A 21,463-nucleotide genomic window follows, 5' to 3' on the forward strand; every position below is an offset into this window, starting at 1 on the left:
AAAAGGAACAACTAGAAATTAAACAGGCACTGACTGAAATAAAAAATATACAGAGACCCAACAACAGACTAGAGGAACACAAGAATCAAGTCAAAGATTTGGGATTCAAAGAGGCAAAGGACACTCCTCTGGAGAAGCAAAAAGAGAAGAGAATCCAGAAAGTTGAAGATAGTGTAAGGAGCCTCTGGGACAACTTCAAGCATACCAACATCAGAATCATGGGGGTGCCAGAAGAAGAGAGAGAGCAAGATACTGAAAATCTATTTGAAGAAATAATGTCAGAAAATTTCCCCCACCTGGTGAAAGAAATAGACTTACAAGTCCAGGAAGCACAGAGAACCCAAACAAAAGGAATCCAAAGAGGACCACACCAAGACACATCATAATTAAAATGCCAAGATCAAAAGACAAAAAGAGAATCTTACAAGTAGCAAGAGAAAAACAATTAGTTACCTATAAGAGAGCACCCATAAGATTATCAGCTGACTTCTCAACAGAAACTATGCAGGCCAGATGGGAGTGGCAAGAAATATTCAAAGTGATGCTCTACCCAGCAAAGTTATTATTCAGAATTGAAGGGCAGATAAAGAGCTTCACAGATCAGAAAAAGCTAAAGGAGTTCATCACCACCAAACCAGTATTATATGAAAGGTATGCTTTAAGAAGAGGAAGGAGAAGAAAAAAGATAAAAATTATGATCAAATACATATATATCAACAAATGAATCTAAAAATCAAGTGAATTAAAAATCTGAGGAACAGAATAAACTGGTGAATATGATAGAATCAGGGGCAAAGAAAGGGTGTGGACTGATAATTATCAGGGGGAAAAGGGTGTCGGGGTGCAGGAAGATACTGGATTAAAATCGTACACCTATGGATGAGGACAATGGTGGGGTAGGTAAGGGCAGAGGGTAGGGTGGGAACTGGGTGGAAGAGAGCTGGGGATGGGGGGGAGAGAAACAACTGTAATAATCTGAGCAATAAAGATTTATTAAATTAAAAAAATTATGAACAACAAATACATATCTATCAACAAGTGAATCTAAAAATCAAGTGAATAGCCGGGACTGGTTTGGCTCAGTGGATAGAGCATCAGCCTGTGGACTGAAAGGTCCCAGGTTCGATTCCGGGCAAGGGCATGTACCTTGGTTGCGGGCACATCCCCAGTAGGGTGTGTGCAAGAGGCAGCTGATCGATGATTCTCTCTCATCGATGTTTCTAACTCTCTATCTCTCTCTTCCTCTCTGTGAAAAATCAATAAAATATATTTAAAAATCAAGTGAATAAAAAAATCTGATTAACAGTATTTAACTGGTGAATATAATAGAATCAGGGACATAAAAAGGGAGTGGACTGACAATTCTCTGGGGAAAAAGGGAGTGCAGGGTATGGGAAGAGACTGGATAAAAATCGTACACCTATGGATGAGGACAGTGGGGGGTTGGTAAGGGCAGAGGGTGGGGTGGGAACCGGGTGGAGGGGAGCTCTGGGGGGGAAAAGAACAATTGTAATAATATGAACAATAAAGGTTTATTAAATTTTTTTTAAAAGTAATTTTTTTTCCTTAGATTCTGGGAGTTGGAGATATTGAGGCAAATGGAATGAATATTTTAGAGGCTTTTGATGCAAAGTTGCCAGATAGTTTTCCAAAAAGGCTTTAACTTTGTACCTTTAAACAGCTGGATATGAGAATGTGGATCTCTTTAATTTTCACAATTACTTAGGACTTAAGTTAAATGTTTTAAGTAGGTAAAAAGGTACATTTACGCCTGGCCAGTGTGGCTCATGACTTACTATGAACCAGTAAGTCATGGTTCACTGCCCATTCAGGGCACATGCCCTAGTTGCGGGCTCAATTCTCAATATGGGGCATGCAGGTGGCAGCTGATCAATGATTCTCATCATTGATGTTTCTATCTCTCTCTCTCCTTCTCCCTTCCTCTCTCTGAAATCAATTAAATATATATATATTTTAATAAAAGTCCAGGATTGTAACTACCACTCACAACCAAACGCTGACTATCGGGAAGTCAGCACTGACTGCCCAGCTGCAGCCAGGCCACCCAGCACTGACTGCCCATGTGGCTGAAACCCAGAAAGTGAGTCAGGATCTGATCTGCAGCCTCAGTGGAGGTTGTTTATCAGTGCAGTTACCTCTCTCTTTTTCTCCCTCTTTCTTTCTGATCTTCTCCAGCAGCAAGGATTTTCTTTTTCTCTGGCCTCTGCAGAGGCTGCTGTTAAGCCCTGCCTCTTTTATCAGGCCCAGAGATAGGCCTGGAGATGCTGACTGGCATAGGAACGACCAATCAGAACCAAAGGTGGGTGCTATGGGGAGCCATTGGCTGTTTAGGAGGCGGAGCTTTTGACACTGACTGGCATAGGAACCAACCAATGAGAACCAAAGGTGAGTGCTGTGGGGAACCAATGGATGCCTGGGAGGCAGAGCTTCTGACACTGATTGGCATAGGAACTGACCAATGAGAACCAAAGGTGGATGTTGTGGAAACCAATGGCTGTCCAAAAGGTTGAACTTTTGAATGGCATAGGAACCAATCAATCAGAACCAAATCTGGGTGCTATGGGGAGCCAATGGCTGCCTAGGAGGTGGAGCTTCTCATGCTGACTGGCATAGGAACTGATCAATCAGAACCAAAGGTGGGTGCTGTGGTGATCCAATGGCTGCCTAGGAGGCAGAGCTTTTGACACTGGCATAGGAACCGACCAATAAGAACCAAATTGGCCAGCAGAGGAGGGAAGTTGGGGGGACACATCAAGCCTGTAAGGGAGAGCCATTAGGGCAAGGTCATGCTGGCAAGGGAGGGCAGTTGGGGGCAACCAGGCCAGCAGGGGATGGCAGTTAGGGGATATGAGACTGGTAAGCAGAGGAAGTTAGGGGCAATTAGGTAGGCAGGTGAGCAGTTAGGAGCCAGTGGTCCCAGATTGTGAGAGGGATGTCTGACTGATGGTTTAGGCCCCATCCCAGACCTAAAATGACAGTCAGACATCCCGAAAACGGTCCCCAATTGGAGAGGGTACATGCTAAGTTGAGGGAACCCTCCCCTCCATGCACAAATTTTGTGCACCGGGCCCCTAGTGTGTGTGTGTGTATGTGTGTGTACATATATACACACACACTAGAGGCCCGGTTCATGAAATTCATGCACAGGGGTGTGTGTCCCTCAGCCCAGCCTGCACCTTCTCTAATCTGGGACTCCTCGAGGAATGTTCGACTACCCAAATAGACCTGGTAGGGTCTAAATGGGCAGTCGGACATCCCTCTCACAATCCAGGACTACTGGCTCCCAACTGTTCACTGCCAGCCTGCCTGATTGCCCCTAACTGCTTCTACCTGCCAGCCTGATTGATGCCTAACTGCTCCCCTGCCAGCCTGTTTGCCCCTTATTGCCCTCCCCTGCAGGCCTGGTCACCCCTAACTGTCCTTCCCTTCAGGTCTGGTCCCCTCCAGCTGCTCTCCCCTGCAAGCCTGGGCCGCCCCTCCCACAACTGCCCTTCCCTGCAAGCCCAGTCACCCCCAACTTCCCTCCTCTGCTGGCCTGGTCATGCCTAACTGCCCTCCCCTGCAGTCCTGGTCCCTCTCAACTGCCCTCCCCTGCAGGCCTGATCCCTCCCAACTGCCCTCCCTTGCTAGCCATCTTATGGTGGCCATCTTTGACCACATGGGGGCAGCAATCTTATGTGTTGGAGTGATGGTCAATTTGCATATTACTCTTTTATCATAGAGGCCTGATGCACAGGTGGGGGGCAGCTGGTTTTCCCTGAAGGGTGTCCTGGCTCAGGGTGGGGGTTCCCTTGGGACTTGGGGCAGCCTGGGTGAGGGGCCTGTGGTGGTTTGCAGGCCTGCCATGCCCCCAGGCAACCCAAACAGAGGCCCTGGTATCTGGGATATATTTATCTTCTATAATTGAAACTCTGTAGCCTTGAGTGGAGCCAAGCCTCCTGCTCCTTTCATGGCTGCATCCATTTCTGTTGGGATTTATTTATCTTCTATAACTGAAACTTTGTAGCCTTGAGCAGAGGCCAAGGCAGGCCAGGGCAGGCAGAAAGCTTGGCTTTCTCCATCACCAAGGCAACTCAAGCCTCCTGCTCTCTGTGGCTGCAGCCATCTTGGTTGGGTTAATTTGCATGCTCACTTCTGATTGGCTGGTGGGCGTGGCTAGTGGGTGTGGTAGATGTACAGTCAATTTGCATATTACTCTTTTATTAGATAGGATATATAGCATTTAGTTTAAGTAACATTTCTCTGCTGCTTTAAATGGTTTTATATAATTTTACTGGTTTCTATTTCCTTTCTCTTAGAGCCATTTACACATTGTTCTAATAGAGGAAAATAGGTTAGGGGTAAATTTCAAGAGAACCCTGTTTTGTTTTGTTTTATTATGAAATCAATGTCTGTTGGTGCTTTCCTTTGGGTTTCTCTCCCCATTTTTTTAGAGATTCTTTTAAAACTTCACAGGCTTTGACCTGCCCTCAAAATATTGCACAGCACCTTCAGAGGCGGCAATGAGAGCAAGTGGCCCAGCGCACCTGCTGTGAAGGGGGCTTTGGCCTCAGAGCCGGCTCCTTCCTATCTGCAGCTCAGGAAAACCTCGATGTATGTACTCATGTCCAGAATCTGGGCTCATGGTTCCTCCTTTGCTGTCATCCTGGGGGTGAGGGCTGGGGATGGGAAGGGCTGTTCAGGTCCCTGGCCCTGCTGGAGGCTAGGAATGACAAATGATCCTTTAAGGTCTCTGCTGCCCAGTAGCACATCCCCAAAACCCCACAACCAGAATAAAAAAAAAACATTGGCTCTCGAACTGGTGTAGCTCAGTTGGTTGAGTGTTGTTCCATGTACCAAGAGGTTTCCTGGTCAGGACACAGGGCTGCATCCCAAGTAGGGTGTGCAGGAGGCAGCCCCATCAATGTTTCTCTCCCTCTCCCCCTCCCCTCCCCCTCCCTCTCCCTCTCCCCTCCCTCTCCCTCTCCCTCTCCCTCTCCCCCTCCCCCTCCCCCTCCCTCTCCCTCTCCCCCTCCCTCTCCCTCTCCCTCTCCCTCTCCCCCTCCCTCTCTCTCTCCTTCTTCCTTTTCCCTTTTTCTCTCAAATCAATAAGTACATTAAAAAAAAACAAAAAACACATCGGCCACTTTTAACTTCTCCCCGAGGTGCCTGAGATTGGAGAAGGATGCAATATTCATGTGATTGTGACAAACCCAGCCTCCCTAACACTCTAAATATGTTGTATGGATTATTTTGAGCTAAAGACAATGAGAAGAAGCAAATACAAGAATAGCTCTCTATTTTCCCCTATTTGTCTAAAAACAGGGCATAGCACTTCAAGATGTCACCCCTTTACCAAAGAGAACAGAATCAGGGAATCTGAGAAGTTAATCACCTGAGGTAACACTAGATCCTTATCAGTCCAGACACTACCAGAATCTACATGAAGACCTTGTTAAAACTAGCCTTCATCAACTATTGTTTCCTTTTCACAATTTGCCACTCTAGACAAAAATTTTTTTATTCATCTTGTCATATCTCTAAAAATGTGTCCTTTTTCCTTCCTTACATCTGGCTGACTGTGAGCACCTCCAGAAGGTAGCACTGGTCAAGGCCTCTCTACATGGTGCTTCTTCTGTGGTCCAGTAACTATTGTCTGTCCTCCAGGCCTAGGAGGGCAGAGATGGTTGCCCAGGAAACTGTACTGATCTGTATGGTTATATGTACCTGCCACACCCTTATATGTCATCTCTTATTACACCCTCCTCAAATGTCCATCTAGAATATTCCATTAACTTCCTGCTCAGACACTGGTCAGTACATTGCTGTACTGTTCAGATGCCCTTGGGCAGCTCAATTTTGGATCTCATTTCTACATCTTGAAGTGAGAGGGCTGGACATCCCCTGGAGCATTGGGGCACCTTGGACTGGCTTCAGTTTCTGAGCCATATCTCTATGTCTCCATCAATGCTCTTCCCCTCCGCATTGAATACCCTTTCCAACCTTTGTAAAGCCTTTCTCAAATGAAACTATGTTACCAACTTTTCCTGATCCTCACAGCCTTAGTTAAGCATCTAGAGCTTTTTATTATAATCACTAGAGGCCTAGTGCATGAAATTGGTGCACTGGGTGGGGAATGTCCCTCAGCCCAGCCTGCACCCTCAGCTGGCAGTCGGACATCCCCCTCACAATCTGGACTGCCTGCCTGATCACCCCCTAACACTTCTGCCTGCCAGCCTGATCATCCCCTGACCGCTCCCCTGCTGGCTTTATTGACACCTAACCACTTCAGCATGATTGATACCTAACTGCCATCCCTATCATCTCCAGCTGCCCTCCCCTGCAGGCCTGGTTGCCCCCAACTGTCCTCCCCTGCAGACCATCTTGTGACAATGTGGGGGTGGCCATCTTGTGATGACATGGGGCAGCCATCTTGTGGTGGCCATCTTGTGACAACATAGGGACAGCCATCTTTTGACACGAGGGTGTGAGGGTCAATTTGCATATTATCTCTTTATTATATAGGATTTGTCCTTTCTTTCCACTCCTCCCTTTGCCTTCAGGAGACTTGAATTATTGGATATGCTTTCCAGTCACCATCAGTAAGAATACTAATATGAGAGATGTTTCTGGGAAGAAGGACTGCCCAGCACCTACCTGTGTGGCCCCTTTTGTGCTCCGTAATTTTCAGGTCCTGTAAGTAATACACCTTTATCTTTTCAAAGTTTCCTGATGTTTATTGCTGAGGGCATCCATGTAGTGATAGTAAGGACCACAAGGGCTGGTCCAACCACTACATTGGTTATGAATGTGCTGAGACCAGCTCACAACACGTGGACAGAAATCAAGTCAACATAAGCAAGCAAGTCCATCTCAGCCTCAGGCTGACTTGAGAGAAGAATAAACAGGTGGGACCAACCTTAATAAATGACATGAGTTCTAATGACTGACTCAAATGAGCAAACTCCTTGGCAAACCAGAGTGGCCATGACAGTTACTGTGGGCAGAGAATCCTTGAAAACTTGAGCTGGATTTGAGCAAGTTAAGGCTTTAAATCGGATTCTGGTTATGAGAAATAAGATTATCAGTGCGAGGGAGCTAAGGCTGCACCCTAAGAACACAGCTGCTGTGAAAACCTCAGTGTGATGCCTGTCCGGCCCACCTTGCACTTTGGTGTTCCTCATATGAGGGCAGGAGCAGGGGCTTCAGGACCACATCATTCGCCAGCTGAGGGTCTTGTTGACAGGCGGAGAGAGGTTATTCACCAACCTGACCAGAGGTCTTGAAAGAACAGATATTCCTGTAATTTTCCTTCAGTTCTGGGCCCAGGTAAGGATGTGGTGGACAAGGACAGTGTTGTTAAATCAACCTGGGCACGTGCACTGATTTGAGTTGTGAGTCCCCATCTCTGTGTGACCTGGTACCTGATTATCTGGTTCTCTTAGGGATCCAATCATCTGCCCTGTAGTAGTTAAGACCCGATATAGATTGGGCCTCCCTTTTAATACCTTCAGACACCCAGGGACATGTTCCATAGCCATGAATTCTGCCCTATTGCACTAGGGGTGCCATGCCCTCTGTGTGCATCCTCCCTTTGATATGCTGCTTTTAGGGCAGGATCTGTGCCTGGTGATCTGCGGAGCTCCATATGAGGGGCCAGATCACAGACACATTGGGGAGTTAGTCTCCACAATCTCTTGGAGAGGATTGAGAGCTGAAACTGAGGAATAGTCTTTGAGCACAGACCATGCACCTGGGTTTGTGACTAGAGGGCAGAGCCACCTGCAGAATCCTGGGTGTATGTGAGTGTGATATGTGACGATCTAATGTATGTACATGTGTATGTACATGTGTCAGTGTGTCAGTGTAAATGTGGTCAGGTATGGTTGAGTATCTGTGTTTGTGAGTGCCAATTGAACGCACACAAGTGTATATGAGTGTGACTATGTGGCCTGAGTTTGTGGCATATTGCAGGTGTATAGTGTGTATATGCATGTGAGTGTTGTGCATTTGTGTGTGGTTGTGATTACATGCACATGAGTGTGTGTATGCCAGTGGTCAGCAAACTCATTAGTCAACAGAGCCAAATATCAACAGTACAACAATTGGAATTTCTTTTGAGAGCCAAAAACTAACTTCTGTGCATGGGCCACGAAGTTTCAATCACATTGTACGTGCGTCCCCACACACGGTATTTTGTGGAAGAGCCACACTCAAGGGGCCAAAGAGCTGCATGTGGCTCTCGAGCCGCAGTTTGCCGACCACTGGTGTATGCATATGGGTAAGTGTTTGTGAGTGTAAGTGTGTGTGTGCACCTAATGAGTCTCCATGGGTCAGGCAGAGCTGCTCTACATAAGTAGGCTCTGTTGCCTGGGGGCTTCTTACCTTCCTGCTGGTCCCAGCCGGTAGTTCACATGCATGAGAAGGTGCAGATCACTCGGTCAAGCTTCAGCTGAAACCTCAGGGGAGAGACGCTGGGGGTGCCGCCTGGGAAGGAAAACACTGAACAACCTCAGACACATTCATGCCATTTGACCACAGATGCCTGGCCTGATATCCATTCACTGTTCCTCAGTTTCGAAGCCTGTATGTCTCTCGTACTTTTTTCTTTCTTTTCCTCTTATCCCAGAACCCACTTCCATATCTCCCTTTCTTCTAGGCAGCCACTCCAGTGTAAACTTTTGCTTCCTGTCTGTAGACTATTCTGTGCCTACAGAACTTTTATGAGGAGTCCTTTAGAAAAACAAAACTAATGGAATAAACTAGGGAGAATGTTAACAGCCTTGGGATTCTGGTCACTCACATCCCACACATGAACCAGCCCTAAAGCACATTGGTGGATGTGCGGGCAGCAGAGCTGAAGGGGGGACTTTGCTCTGCTATGTGGTACCTGAGTCTTCCCCTCTTCCTAGCAAACAGTATCTCTGCTGGGTCCAGGACTATCTGCAATCAGCGTCGACATTATGGCACAGGGTACTGAGCACAAAGTGAGAAGGTAATCCTGAGGTGCATAGCTAGGTGTGCCTCAAATTTAGAGTTAATATAATGACTTTCCACCTGCCTACACAGCCCCAGCCCTGCACCTGCCACTCACCTGAATGACGCTACCAGCACTCCCTGGGAGAAACTGTGGGGTGGCCCCAGATTCTTTATGGTGTCTGATGTCTGTCCTGGTGACAGCTTTGGACCCTGTCTTAGTCAGGGTGAGGCTTTGCAGAAAGTCCTGGAAGAGCCAAGGCTGTGTCACTCATTGAGTTATGAATGTCCTTTTTGTCTTGGGCAGTTTTCAGGAGTGGGTAGCTGACCTCTTGGGGCAGTGGGCATGTCTCACCTTGAGTCTCCAGATCTGCTGGCTGGCTCCCCTATAGAAGGACAGTGCATCACTCCTATGCTTGCTCAGCTGGGCCACCATGTGTAGACTCTGGTCTTTGAGCTTGTTGGAAAGTGTTTGGATGCTGAAGTCTTCCATGGTCCTGTAAGGGAGTGGCCTCCTTGTGGGAGAGCCTTGGAGGGAAATGGTGGAATGGGCAGGGCCCTGGGGAGGGGTGGGGTGAGAGCCTGAGGGTGGGAGTGCTGCCTGCAGGAGGAAGCAAACTCAGGATGCTCAGTGGTAGGGGTAGACTGGAGAAGAAAGGTGGGATAAGGGCAGAACATTGCAGAAGTCAGGATGTCAGAGTTTTCTGTACCACATGGCTAGCTGGATAAGGTGGCTCCTCCTAAAGACATTGCTACAATTTAAAAAAGAAATCAGGAGAAACCAAGATGGCGGCATAGGATAGACACCTGAATGCAGCCTACCACAACAAATTTGAATTTAGAACTGGAAAACAAGGGAGGCATTGCCCTGAAGCACCGGATGGCTAGCTGAGAGGAGGCTCTACCATTTGGGAAGGAGAGAGAAGGTGCACTGACCCTCAGAAACTGTGAAGGTACTGAGAACTGTGCATGCAAAAAGGCACTGGCTTACTCCAGGCGTGCGGGGAGAGAGGGCTGGGCTGAGATTGCTGCTGGCTGACTCCCGGTTCACAAAGAGAATAGGCCAAGTTGAGTTTGCTGCTGGCTTCCTCCCTCCATGCGAAAAGGATGGACAACTAACTCGAGACTGGCTTTCTTGTTCTGGAGGAGAACAGAATCACCCTATTGCTCTGATAGACGGCTCCAGTCAGGGAGAGGCCAGACTGTCAGGCAGCGAGGAGAGATTTCTCAGAGGTGTGTGAAGCCGATGGGAAAACAAAGCTTGTCTGTACCATCCCGAAACTCTGCCCCATCCAAGCTGAGCACAGAAGCTCTCCAAGAGGCTGGCTTTCTCTAAGGAGGGACTGGCCGGAATCCAAAGCTTGTCTGTGCCTTTACCAAAGAGGTGCGCATGCCTGCAACCAATCTTGCGAGACTCACCACGAACAGAACTTTTCTAAGGTGAGACTGACAGGAAACCAAAGATTGTCTGCACCACCCCGAGACTCCGCCCCATCCAAGCAGAGTACAGAAGTCCTCCTAGCTGAGACACTGCTGATCCTCACAGCCAATTGGCTTGGAGATCAACACTTCCCAGTGATACCAACAATAAGCAAGGTTTAACAACAAGACTGCACACACAGCCCACAAAGGGCTACACCAAGACTGTCCACCGCAGGTAACTGGGAAGGCTGTGCTACTGGGCTCTACCAGAACACCTAGCACAAAAAACTATTCCATCAAATCAGGAAAACAACTAAAATGCAGACAAGAGGCAGGACACAAAGGAATGAGATGGAGGAAAAGAAAAGAATGGACATTGAGTTCAAAACTACAGTTATAAGGCTTTTAAAGAATATCCTAAAAAAAAGGCTGATAAAATAAATGAGACCTATGAGGATATGAAAAGGGATCAACTAGAAATAAAGAAAACATTGTCTGAAATAAAAAAAAATATTACACAGAGTCCTAAAAACAGTCTGGAAGATCAAGACAAAGATTTAGAACACAAAGAGCCAGAGGACACTCCTCTGCAGAAGCAAGAAGATAGGAGAATCCAGAAAGTTGAAGATAGTATAAGAAACCTCTGGGACAATTTCAAGCGAACCAACATCAGAATTATGGGGGTCTCAGAAGAGGAGACAGAGCAAGATACTGAAAACATATTAAAAGAAATAGTGACAGAAAACTTCTCCCACCTGGGGAAAGAAATAGACTTACAAGTCCAGAAAGCACACAGAACCCCAAACAAAAAGAATCCAAAGAGGACCACACCAAGACATATCATAATTAAAACTCCAAGAGCAAAAAACAAAGAGAGAATATTAAAAGCAGCAAGAGAAAAGCAGGTAGTTACCTATAAAGGAGCACCCATACGATTGTCAGCTGATTTCTCAACAGAAACCATGCAGGCCAGACAGGAATGGCAATAAATATTCAAGGTGATGAATAGCAAGAACCTACAGCCAAAATTACTCTACCCACAAAGCTATCACTCAGAATCAAAGGCCAGATAAAGAACTTCACAAATAAAAAATTTTTTAAAAAAGCTAAAGGAGTTCATCACCGCCAAACCAGAATTGTATGAATTGCTGAAGGGGGTTATTTAGGAAGAGGAAGAAGATAAAGATAAAAATTATGAACAACAAATACATAACTATGAACAAGTGAAACTAAAAACCAAGGGAATTAAAAAATCTGATGAATAATATTAACTGGTGAATATAATAGAATCAGAGGTATGGAAGGGGAGTGGACTGATGATTCTCGGGGAAAAGGGGAGTGGGGTGGTATGGGAAGAGAGTGAACAAAAACTGTGCACCTATGAATGAGGTCAGTGGGGGGTGGGGAAAGGACAGAGGGTGGGAACCTGGTGGAGGGGAGCAATTGAGGGGGGGTGGAGAGAAACACATTTGTAATAATTTGAACAATAAAGATTTATTTTAAAAATAAATAAATAAAAAGAAAGAAAAAAGAAATCAGAAATTCTGGCCATGATGGGAGAACAAAGGACTGAACATTAACCAAACAGCCTTGGAAAAGTGCCTGGCACACAGAGGACTCCACACATGCTACCTGTTCTCACTCCCTCAGGTCTTTCTTCCCAAAGTTGCAGGGTGGTGAGTATCTGGGGCTGACAGTCCTTGTTGCTATTGCTCTCGTCACTCTCCAGGCCCCTCTTGTCGTAGGACTTGTGTTTTGCTTGGCAGATGCAGGACCCATCTGACTTCTGAAAGACCTGTTTAGGCCCTGACATGTGCAGTGGGAGGAACCCGGACACAGGCTGACAGTGAGCCAGAGATAGAAGTCACTCTCCATTCCTGTCCACAGGGAGCTTGTGATGCAGACACTTATCTTTACCAAAAGGGTCTTGGAGGGGATTGAATAAGATCTTCTAAATCAGTGATTCTCAACTTTGACTTTGCATTAGATTAATCTGGGAAGCTTTTAAAAAGCATTAATGCCAGGTCCCCTTTAGACCAATTAAGCAAAAATCTACCTTTTCAAAAGTCCCTTGAGGATTTTAAGGTATAGACTGGGCTAAGTACTATTGAGATAGTTGAAGCCTTGTGAAAGGTGTGGTTCCTGTTCACAATTAAACAAAGCCATATGGGGCCAGTCCTGGAGGGTGGGCAAAGGCCTCAGTCTCCAGGGGACAAGAGGTGAGAGCTCTGCAGAGGCAGAGGCCTCTCCAGAATCTTGAAGAGTGGACTGGACTGGATGGGAAGAGCTTGGAGAACAGAGATCCTCAGCAGAGAAAAAAGTAGTGGGGAAAGTTCAAGTTTTATTTGGGAGATAAAAGACTCCAGGTAGATATTTTTCTGAGAGAGGGAGCTCAGAGAGAGGTGTGATTGGGACCTCCTAGTGGAGTAGGGTCCATTGCAATTCTGGCCGTAAGGGATTTGTGTCTGTTCGTGGGGGAGGGGGGGGTGAGGAGGGGGTCACTAGTGAAGTTTAGCCCTTGTCAGTTTGGTGCAGGTGACAGCTCATATCCAATGGATTGTGACCAGTCAAACTGCAGCAGAATTATTTGAATGAATTGATTGAAAGTTGACTTTTTTTTTTTCTAATACGATCATATTCACTTCCCAAAAGAATTCAGGTACCATTGATAAGAGAGATAATTATTTCCATTGTACGTAAGGAAGGGACTTAACTCAATACTAAAGTGACAGAATATTTTCCCACTAGTCAGGTTCTAGTTGTTCAAGCCCTCTCTAATGTTCTGTATTCTAGAATGTTCTTTGGTTTATCTGGACCAGCTCCCTGCCAAAACCCTGGGTACCACCACAATCTAGGAGTCTTTCATGTCTCCTTGTTGTCCAGAGCACTGGGCTTCAAACTTAGATTTTGGAGCTCTGTGGTACCACAAAGGTGTGTTGGGGACTTCTGAGTTTAGGAGTAACCAAGTAGAAGTAGTTATGGGACCTCACCCCTTGGTTCAATCTGAACCACTCTGCTTTTACATGTTTTATATTAATTCCTTAAGTGAGAACTCTTTTGAAAAGGTGTTCTGTTGCTAAAGAATATTTTGAATAAAAGTCTGAACTGTTGATTTGGCACTGATGACAATGGAATTAACCACAGATCTATATAAAAAGCATAATTTAAAACTATCTTCCTCCCACCATCTCAACCCAATAAAATTTTACTCATCCTCATTCCTGCTTAAATACAACGTTTTCTATAAGTTCCCCTAATCCTACCATGCAGAAGTAATTTCTTTCTATTTTGAACCATATAGATTTCCTTCCTGGTGGCACTTGACACTTCTGCCAATTTGTTATATATTTTCACTTTTTTCTATTATACCTATCAGTATATTCCAAAGTGTCTTTGTGGCGCTAACAACAATAATTGGAGGTTAGCATTTGTGAGATTGCCTTTAAAATAAATTAACTAAAAAAATTATCCACCTCGCTGAAACTGGTTTGGCTCTGTGGAAGAGCATCAGTCTGTGGACTGAAAGGTCCCAGGTTCAATTCTGGTCAAGGGCATGTACATTGGTTGCGGGCACATCCCCAGTAGGAGGTGTGCAGGAGACAGCTGGTTGATGTTTCTCTCTCATCGATGTTCCCAACTTGCTATCCTCTCCCTTCCTCTCTGTAAAAATAAAATAAAATAAAATATATTTTAAAAAAGAAAAGTTGGAGCCAAAACCGGTTTGGCTCTGTGGAAGAGCATCAGTCTGAGGACTGAAAGGTCCCAGGTTCGATTCCGGTCAAGGGCATGTACATTGGTTGCGGGTACATCCCCAGTAGGGGGTGTGCAAGAGGCAGCTGGTCGATGTTTCTCTCTCATCGATGTTTCTAGCTCTCTATCTCTCTCCCTCTCTGTAAGAAAAATCAATAAAATAAAAAATAAAAAATAAAAAAGAGTTAATCCTTAAAAAAAAAAAAAAAAGAAAGAAAGAAAGAAAGAAAGAAAGAAAAGTTGGAAAACATATCACAAAAAAAAAAAAAAAAAAAAAAAAATTATCCACCTCATCCCCAAAGTGGAAAAGACTATTTACAAAAGTGTATATTCTTCATAGTAGTGATGTCATTTTTCATTTCCTCTTGGTTCTTCTTTAATTCCTCTTGGTTCTTCTTCATTTCCTCTTGTTTCTTATTCCTATCATCAAATTTCTCTTCCATTCTTTTTAGCCATCCTATGATCATTACTCTGAATTCTTGCTCTGGTAGGTTGCTTGCCTCTAACTCGTTTACTTCCTTTTCTGGTGATGCCTGCTTTTCTTTCATGTGTGGGCTATTTCTTTGTCTCCCCATGGTCTCTCTTTTCAGGATGTCTGGTTATGTGGTGTTCCTTCTCCTTTCCGTGGGTGATTGAAGAACTCCCTTGAATCCACGTGTTTGCGCCGATTGGGGCGTCACAGTTGCTTGATGGACTCCTCTGCTGTGGGTTTTCCAGGCCTCAGAGAAGATCCTCCTTTCCTGGTAAGATGGCGCAGCCTTCCCTCTGAGCCCGTAGCTCCGGGAGAGGTCGCCACCGCCGCAGTGCTGGCTGCTTGGTCAGGAAATCTTGCCCAGCGGACCCTTCCTTACCTTCCTTTAGAGTTCCGCTGCCCCTTAGCTGCCAATCAATATTCCCTGAGCGACTCAGATGCTGCTTTTATCTGTTCTGGGGCCAGGGTCAGAACAAGTCTGTCTGTTCAGTCGCCATCTTGTCCCTCCTCTCCAAAAGTGTATATTCTTACAAGACTTTTTTTTTTTCTACCTTTGACAATGGCAGACTTGCTTATTTCAGACCAATTTTCTGATAAGATACAACCAGAGAAACAATATATATTGGATAGAAAATAAATCCAGAGGGATAAGTCCTACATATGGGGCTTCAGGATTTTTCATAAGGTCATAAGGGCAAAAATTGGGCCCACCAAGAAGGAGGGTCTCTGGGAAACTGAACAGGCTTTCAGTCAGACCACTGAAGGGCTACCCCCTAGTAAGTACTGATGCAAGTAATCAACTCTGTCAAAATCTGATTTTCTGAATCCCTGATGATTTTTTCTCACTTTAACTGCCTTTCAGAAAGTAACTCCTCTAAGGAAGAAATAATGGCATCCAGAATTTCAAATGGCCTCTAAGACTTTCATTCATAATGTCCAGCATTCAATGACAAAAATAACCAGGCATACAAAACATTCCCACAAGAATTATCAAGAAATCAAAAAGAAAACGAGATAATAGAGGCAGGCTCTCATGAGATCCAAATGTTGGAATTATAAGATATGATATGCACTTTAAATTGTGATTAGTTTGTTGGATAAATCAAATGACAAGCCCTGGATGGTTTGGTTCAGTGGATAAAGCATAGGCCTATGGACTGGGGGGTCCTGGGTTTGATTCCAGTCAAGGGCATGTACCTTGGTTGCGGGCACATCCCCAGTCGGGGGTGGGGGGGCAGGTTTCAGGAGGCAGCTGGTCGATGATTCTCTCTCATCGATGTTTCTAACATTCTATCCCTCTCCCTTCCTCTGTGTGAAAAAAATCAATAAAATATATTTTAAAAAATAAATCAAATGACAAGATGGTGAATATCAACAGAAAACAGGGAACTATAAAAGACTAATAGAAATTCTAAAACTAAAAAGTTCAATAGCAAAAAATAAAATATCAATAGATACATTTAATAGGTTATATGGAGCTGAAGAGAAAATTAATGTAATGGAATATTGGGCCTTGAAAAAATATCCAGATTGAATCTCAGAAAGAAAGAAATAAAAGATGAAAAATGTAGAAAATAGATTTCTAAAAGTTCCTGTAGTGCAAGAGACATGTGCATGGTAATATCCTATATAATAAAAGCCTAATATGCTAAGCATCTGACCTACCATGCGATTATTCAACCAATCACTATGACATGCACTTACTACCAGGGGGCAGATGCTCCAAATGGTAGGTTAGCTTGCTGCTTGGGTCCAGCTATGAATGGCTTGTCCTGGCTCAGGCTTCAGACTTTGCTAAAATCTCTCAAACAAGCTGAAGCTGGTGTCAGCATACCCAAACCTATCAATAAAAGGCCCAAGGCCCGGTACTTGCACCAGCCTGCCTTGCTTCACAGCTAGGCCTTGCCTGAGAACCTCTAAGCCCAATGCAAATAATAGTCATCTCTGTAGCTCCTTCTGGGTGGCCACAGGCAGTGGCTAACTTTGCACCTCCCTGGAGACCCAGAGCCAGTGCACTCAGTAGACAACTTCAGACCACAGCAGATTACAACTCTACACATCCACAAGTGACTCACTCCAGGAGCAGATTCAGTGAGCACCAAAGCCCCACTGAAGCAAGTCCTGCTCCATAGGGATGTCTCCTGCATACTAGCTCTTCTGCTGTAGTCGCAGCTGGTCCTCACAGCCAATTGGCCTAGAGGTCAATTCCTCCCAGTGATGCCAACAGCAATCAAGTCTCAACTATAACAAGACACGCAGTGGGGAACCTAGAGGGCCCAGCTCAGGTGATTGGAGAATCTGAGCCACTGGGCCCTAAAGAACATCTACTACACAAGGCCACTCTACCAATTCCAGGAGACATAGCAGCTCTACCTAATACATATAAATAAAACAGAGAATCGGCCAAAATGCAGAAACAAAGAAACATGTCACAAGTGAAAGAAATGGAAGTAAAGCAAACTACTGGATACAGAGTTCAATACCATAATTATAAACAAAAACAACAACAACCTTGTTTATAAGGTTACTCAAGGATCTTAATGAGAACTTCAAGGGACTCAAAGAGAGCTTCGAGATTTAGTGAGAGTAAAATTTTAGACAATAAAAGACTTGGTGAGACTTTCAAAGATCTTAGTGAGAATGTCAAAGACATGAAATAGGACCAGTCAGAAATTAAGCATACAAGAACTGAAAAGTAGGTGGGAGAATCTGAGATGGCAGCATAGGTAATCACCTAACTGCAGCCTCCCACAACAATTTCAATAAAATACAACTAAAATACAAAATGGACATTACCCAGAACTACAGGAAAGTCGACTGACTGGAAATTCTACAATGAGAAGGAAAGAGAAAATCAGAAGGAAAATCAGAGGAGCTATAGAAGCCTAAGGTATAGAGACATGTTGCGTGTGCGGAGAGGAAGGAGCGGAGAGGAGGGGAAGGCTGAATACCTGGCTACATTCCCTAGCAGGAAGGAGCTAAAAGCTCCGGACTGTGCTGAACCCCAGATCTGACAGCACTGAAGTCCAGTTCTAGGCCAGACCCTGGGGACCCAGGCTCATATAGAGGGAGCCTGGGCTGTAAAGTGGAATCTCAGGGGAGCGGTGAAAGGCAGTCCCGGAGGCGCGCACATTACGTGCAGAGGATGGACTGTTGACTCTGCTGCTAGATTGCCCTAGCGGGAAGGAAACAAAAGCTCCAGACTGCTCTGAACCCCACTTCCAACTGAACTGAACCCCAGTTTTGGGCTCATTGTGGGAGAGCCTAGACTGTTTGGTAGTGGGCAAAACTCGAGGGCACCTTTCTCTCAGAGGTGCTTGCAGCGAGTACCTAAGGACATTGAGGAACACTGAGACTCAGGAGCCTCATAGGGCGGGGCTGATGGAAGCTAAGGCTGTAGGCTCCACCCTGAAACTCTGCCCCATCCAAGCTGAACACAGAGACTTTTAAGGCTACCAACTCAGGGAAGCTGCGAAAATGCTGAGACAATGAAACAGATCACAAATGAAAGAAATGGAGGACAAAAAGTGACTGGATATAGAGTTCAAAACCACACTTATAAGGTTTTTCAAGAATTTCCTAGAAAAGACCGATAAAATAAATGAGACCTATGAACATATGAAAAGGAATCAACTAGAAATAATAAGGGATCGATGAGAAACAATAAGGGATCAACAAGAAATAAAGAATACATTGTCTGAAATAAAAAAATATTATACAGAGTCCTAAAAACAGAATGGAAGATCGCAAGAATCAAGTCAAAGATTTGGAACTTAAAGAGCCAGAAGACACTCCTCTGCAGAAGCAAGAAGACAAGAGAATCCAGAAAGTTGAAGATAATGTAAGAAACCTCTGGGACAACTTCAAGCAAACCAACATCAGAATTATGGGGGTCCCCAGAAGAAGAGAGAGAGCAAGATACCGAAAACATACTGAAAGAAATAGTGACAGAAAACTTCTCCCACCTGGGGAAAGAATTAGACTTACAAGTCCAGGAAGTACACAGAACCTCAAACAAAAGGAATCCAAAGAGGACCACACCAAGACACATCATAATTAAAATTCCAAAAGCAAAAAACAAAGAGAGAATATTAAAAGCAGCAAGAGAAAAGCAGGTAGTTACCTATAAAGGAGCACCCATACGATTGTCAGCTGATTTCTCAACAGAAACCATGCAGGCCAGACAGGAGTGGCAAGAAACATTCAAGGTGATGAATAGCAACAACCTACAGCCAAAAATAATCTGCCCAGCAAAGCTATCACTCAGAATTGAAGGCCAGATAAAGAGCTTCCCAAATAAAAAAAAGCTAAAGGAGTTCATCACCGCCAAACCAGAATTATATGAATTGCTGATGGGGGTTCTTTCGGAAGAGAAAGAAAAAAAGATAAAAATTATGAACAACAAATACGTAACTATCAACAAGGGAATTTAAAAACCAAGGGAATTTTTAAAAATCTGATGAACAATATTAACTGGTGAATATAATAGAATCAGAGGTATGAAAGGGGAGTGGACTGACGAATCTCAGGGGAAAAGGGAGGAGGTGTGTGGGAAGAGACTGAACATAAACTATGCACCTATGGATGAGGACAATGTGGGGTGGGGAAAGGACAGAGGGTGGGGTGGGAACCTGGTGGAGGGGAGAAATGGAGGGGGGGGGGGATGAGGAACATTTGTAATAATATGAACAATGAAGATTTATTTAAAAAAGAAAGAAAGAAAGAAAGAAAGAAAGAAAGAAAGAAAGAAAGAAAGAAATTAAGCATACACTAACTGAAATAAAGAAAAATTTACAGGGATTCAACAATAGAGGAGAGGATTCCAAGAATCAAATCAACAATTTGGAATATGAGGAAGCAATAAACACCCAATCAGAAGAGCAAAAAGAAAAAAAAAATCCAAAAATATGACAATAGTGTAAGAAGCCTCTGGGACAACTTGAAGTATACCAACATTCACATTTTGGGAGGTACCAGAAAGAGAAGACCTCAAGATATTGAAAATCTATTTTTAAGAAATAATGACTGAAAATGTCCCCTACCTGGTGAAAGAAATAGCCTTACAAGTCCAAGAAATACAGAGAGTCCCAAACAAGAGGAACCCAAAGAGGACCACACCAAGACATATAATTAAAATGCCAAAGGTTAAAGACAAAGAGAATCTTAAAAGTTGCAAGAGAAAAGCAGTTAAATTCCTACAAGGGAGTGCCCATATGACTGTCAGATGATTTCTCAACAGAAACTTTGCAGGTCAGAAGGGAATGGCAAGAAATATTCAAAGTGATAAACAGCAAGGAGCTATAACCAAGATTAAGCTCTCATTTAGAATTGAAGGTCAGAGCTTCACAAACAAGGAAAAGCTAAAGGGGTTCATCATCACCAAACCAATATTACATGAAATGTTGAAGGGTATTCTAGATGAAGAATGAGAAAGAGAAGAAGGAGGAGAAGAAGAGGAGGAGGAGGAAGAGGAGAAAGGGGGAGGGAGAAAAGATAAGTAATATGAACAATAAAATGTCAATAAATATATATCTATCAACAACTGAATCTAAAAATTAAAATAAATGAACAAGAAATCTAATGAACAAAATAAGCTGGTGAATAAAAGAATCAGAGGTATGGAAACATGAAATAGATTGACAAATATCAGAGGGAAGGTTCTTCCTGACTGCTCTGCTACACACACTCAATATTTTCCAAATGTGATCTCCTGACATGGCCAATCACTAATAGACACTTGTTGCTGGAAACGTTAACTAAGTGACGTATTGTTGGTTTTCGGAGTGGATTCCTGACATGGAAAAAGCCTGTGTATTATGCTCTCTGTGTTAGAACAATGGAGTGTTCATTTTCAAAATAAAATTCAATAATTTTTACATATTTCCCTGTCATGAATTTTTCCATAATAAATTTCCAGAGAACAAATTTTCAAAATTTGAAACAAACAAACAAAAAATAATTGTTACCCTGACAAGTTTGGCTCAGTGAATAGAGTGGCTGTCCAAGGACTTAAAGATTCCAGGTTTGATTCCAGTCAAGGGCACAAAAATCAATATGTTGTAACCTTCCTGGTAAATATTGATTGCAGCAAGAATCATCAATGGAGGCTGAACCATAAGGAAAAGTTTGAGTAGGAGCAAGATATTGGCTTGATCTCAAAGTATCTCCTCATAGATTGCTCATTAGTTCCAAAGAGGAAAGTATACAGTGGAGAAACTGGATAACACCTTGGTCACATGAGATTAATAACACCTTACAATGGATAGACAGACATCCTGTGCCTCTGGATGTAATATCCAGAGAAGGACCTACTTCATTTATGTGGTTGTTTCAAGGGAGGATGCATAACTGGAATCTACTAATGTCAATATGGAAATCTGTATTTGAGGAAGATTCTTTCTTTGAAGGAAGGAAATGCTTTGCTGAATCCTCTTGTTCATGAGGCTGTTAAATAATCAAATGCAAACATTCTGTCCGTACTGATTTTAAATATTGTATTTATAAATTAAAACACAATGACAACAAAGTTTTATTTAACTATGAAGAGATTAGTAGTTATCCTGGCAGGAATAGGAAAGAATCCTGGGCAGGGTAGAGGTCTAGGGAGAGGGGACCCTATGCCGAATATTACCAGTTGTTCAGTTCATATCATTCTTTTCTAATTATTATTTTTTATTGATTGATTTCAGAAAGAGAGAGAAAGGGGTGGGGGGACACTTCAATTTGTTGTTCCACTTATTTATGCATTCATTGGTTGCTTCTTGAATGTGCCCCGCCGCAAGTGGGGCGGGTGGGATCTAACCTGCAACACTGGCATACCTCGTGAGGACGCTCTAACCAAGG

Source organism: Pipistrellus kuhlii, unplaced genomic scaffold, assembly GCF_014108245.1.
Source record: "Pipistrellus kuhlii isolate mPipKuh1 unplaced genomic scaffold, mPipKuh1.p scaffold_m20_p_3, whole genome shotgun sequence".
Taxonomy (NCBI): domain Eukaryota; kingdom Metazoa; phylum Chordata; class Mammalia; order Chiroptera; family Vespertilionidae; genus Pipistrellus; species Pipistrellus kuhlii.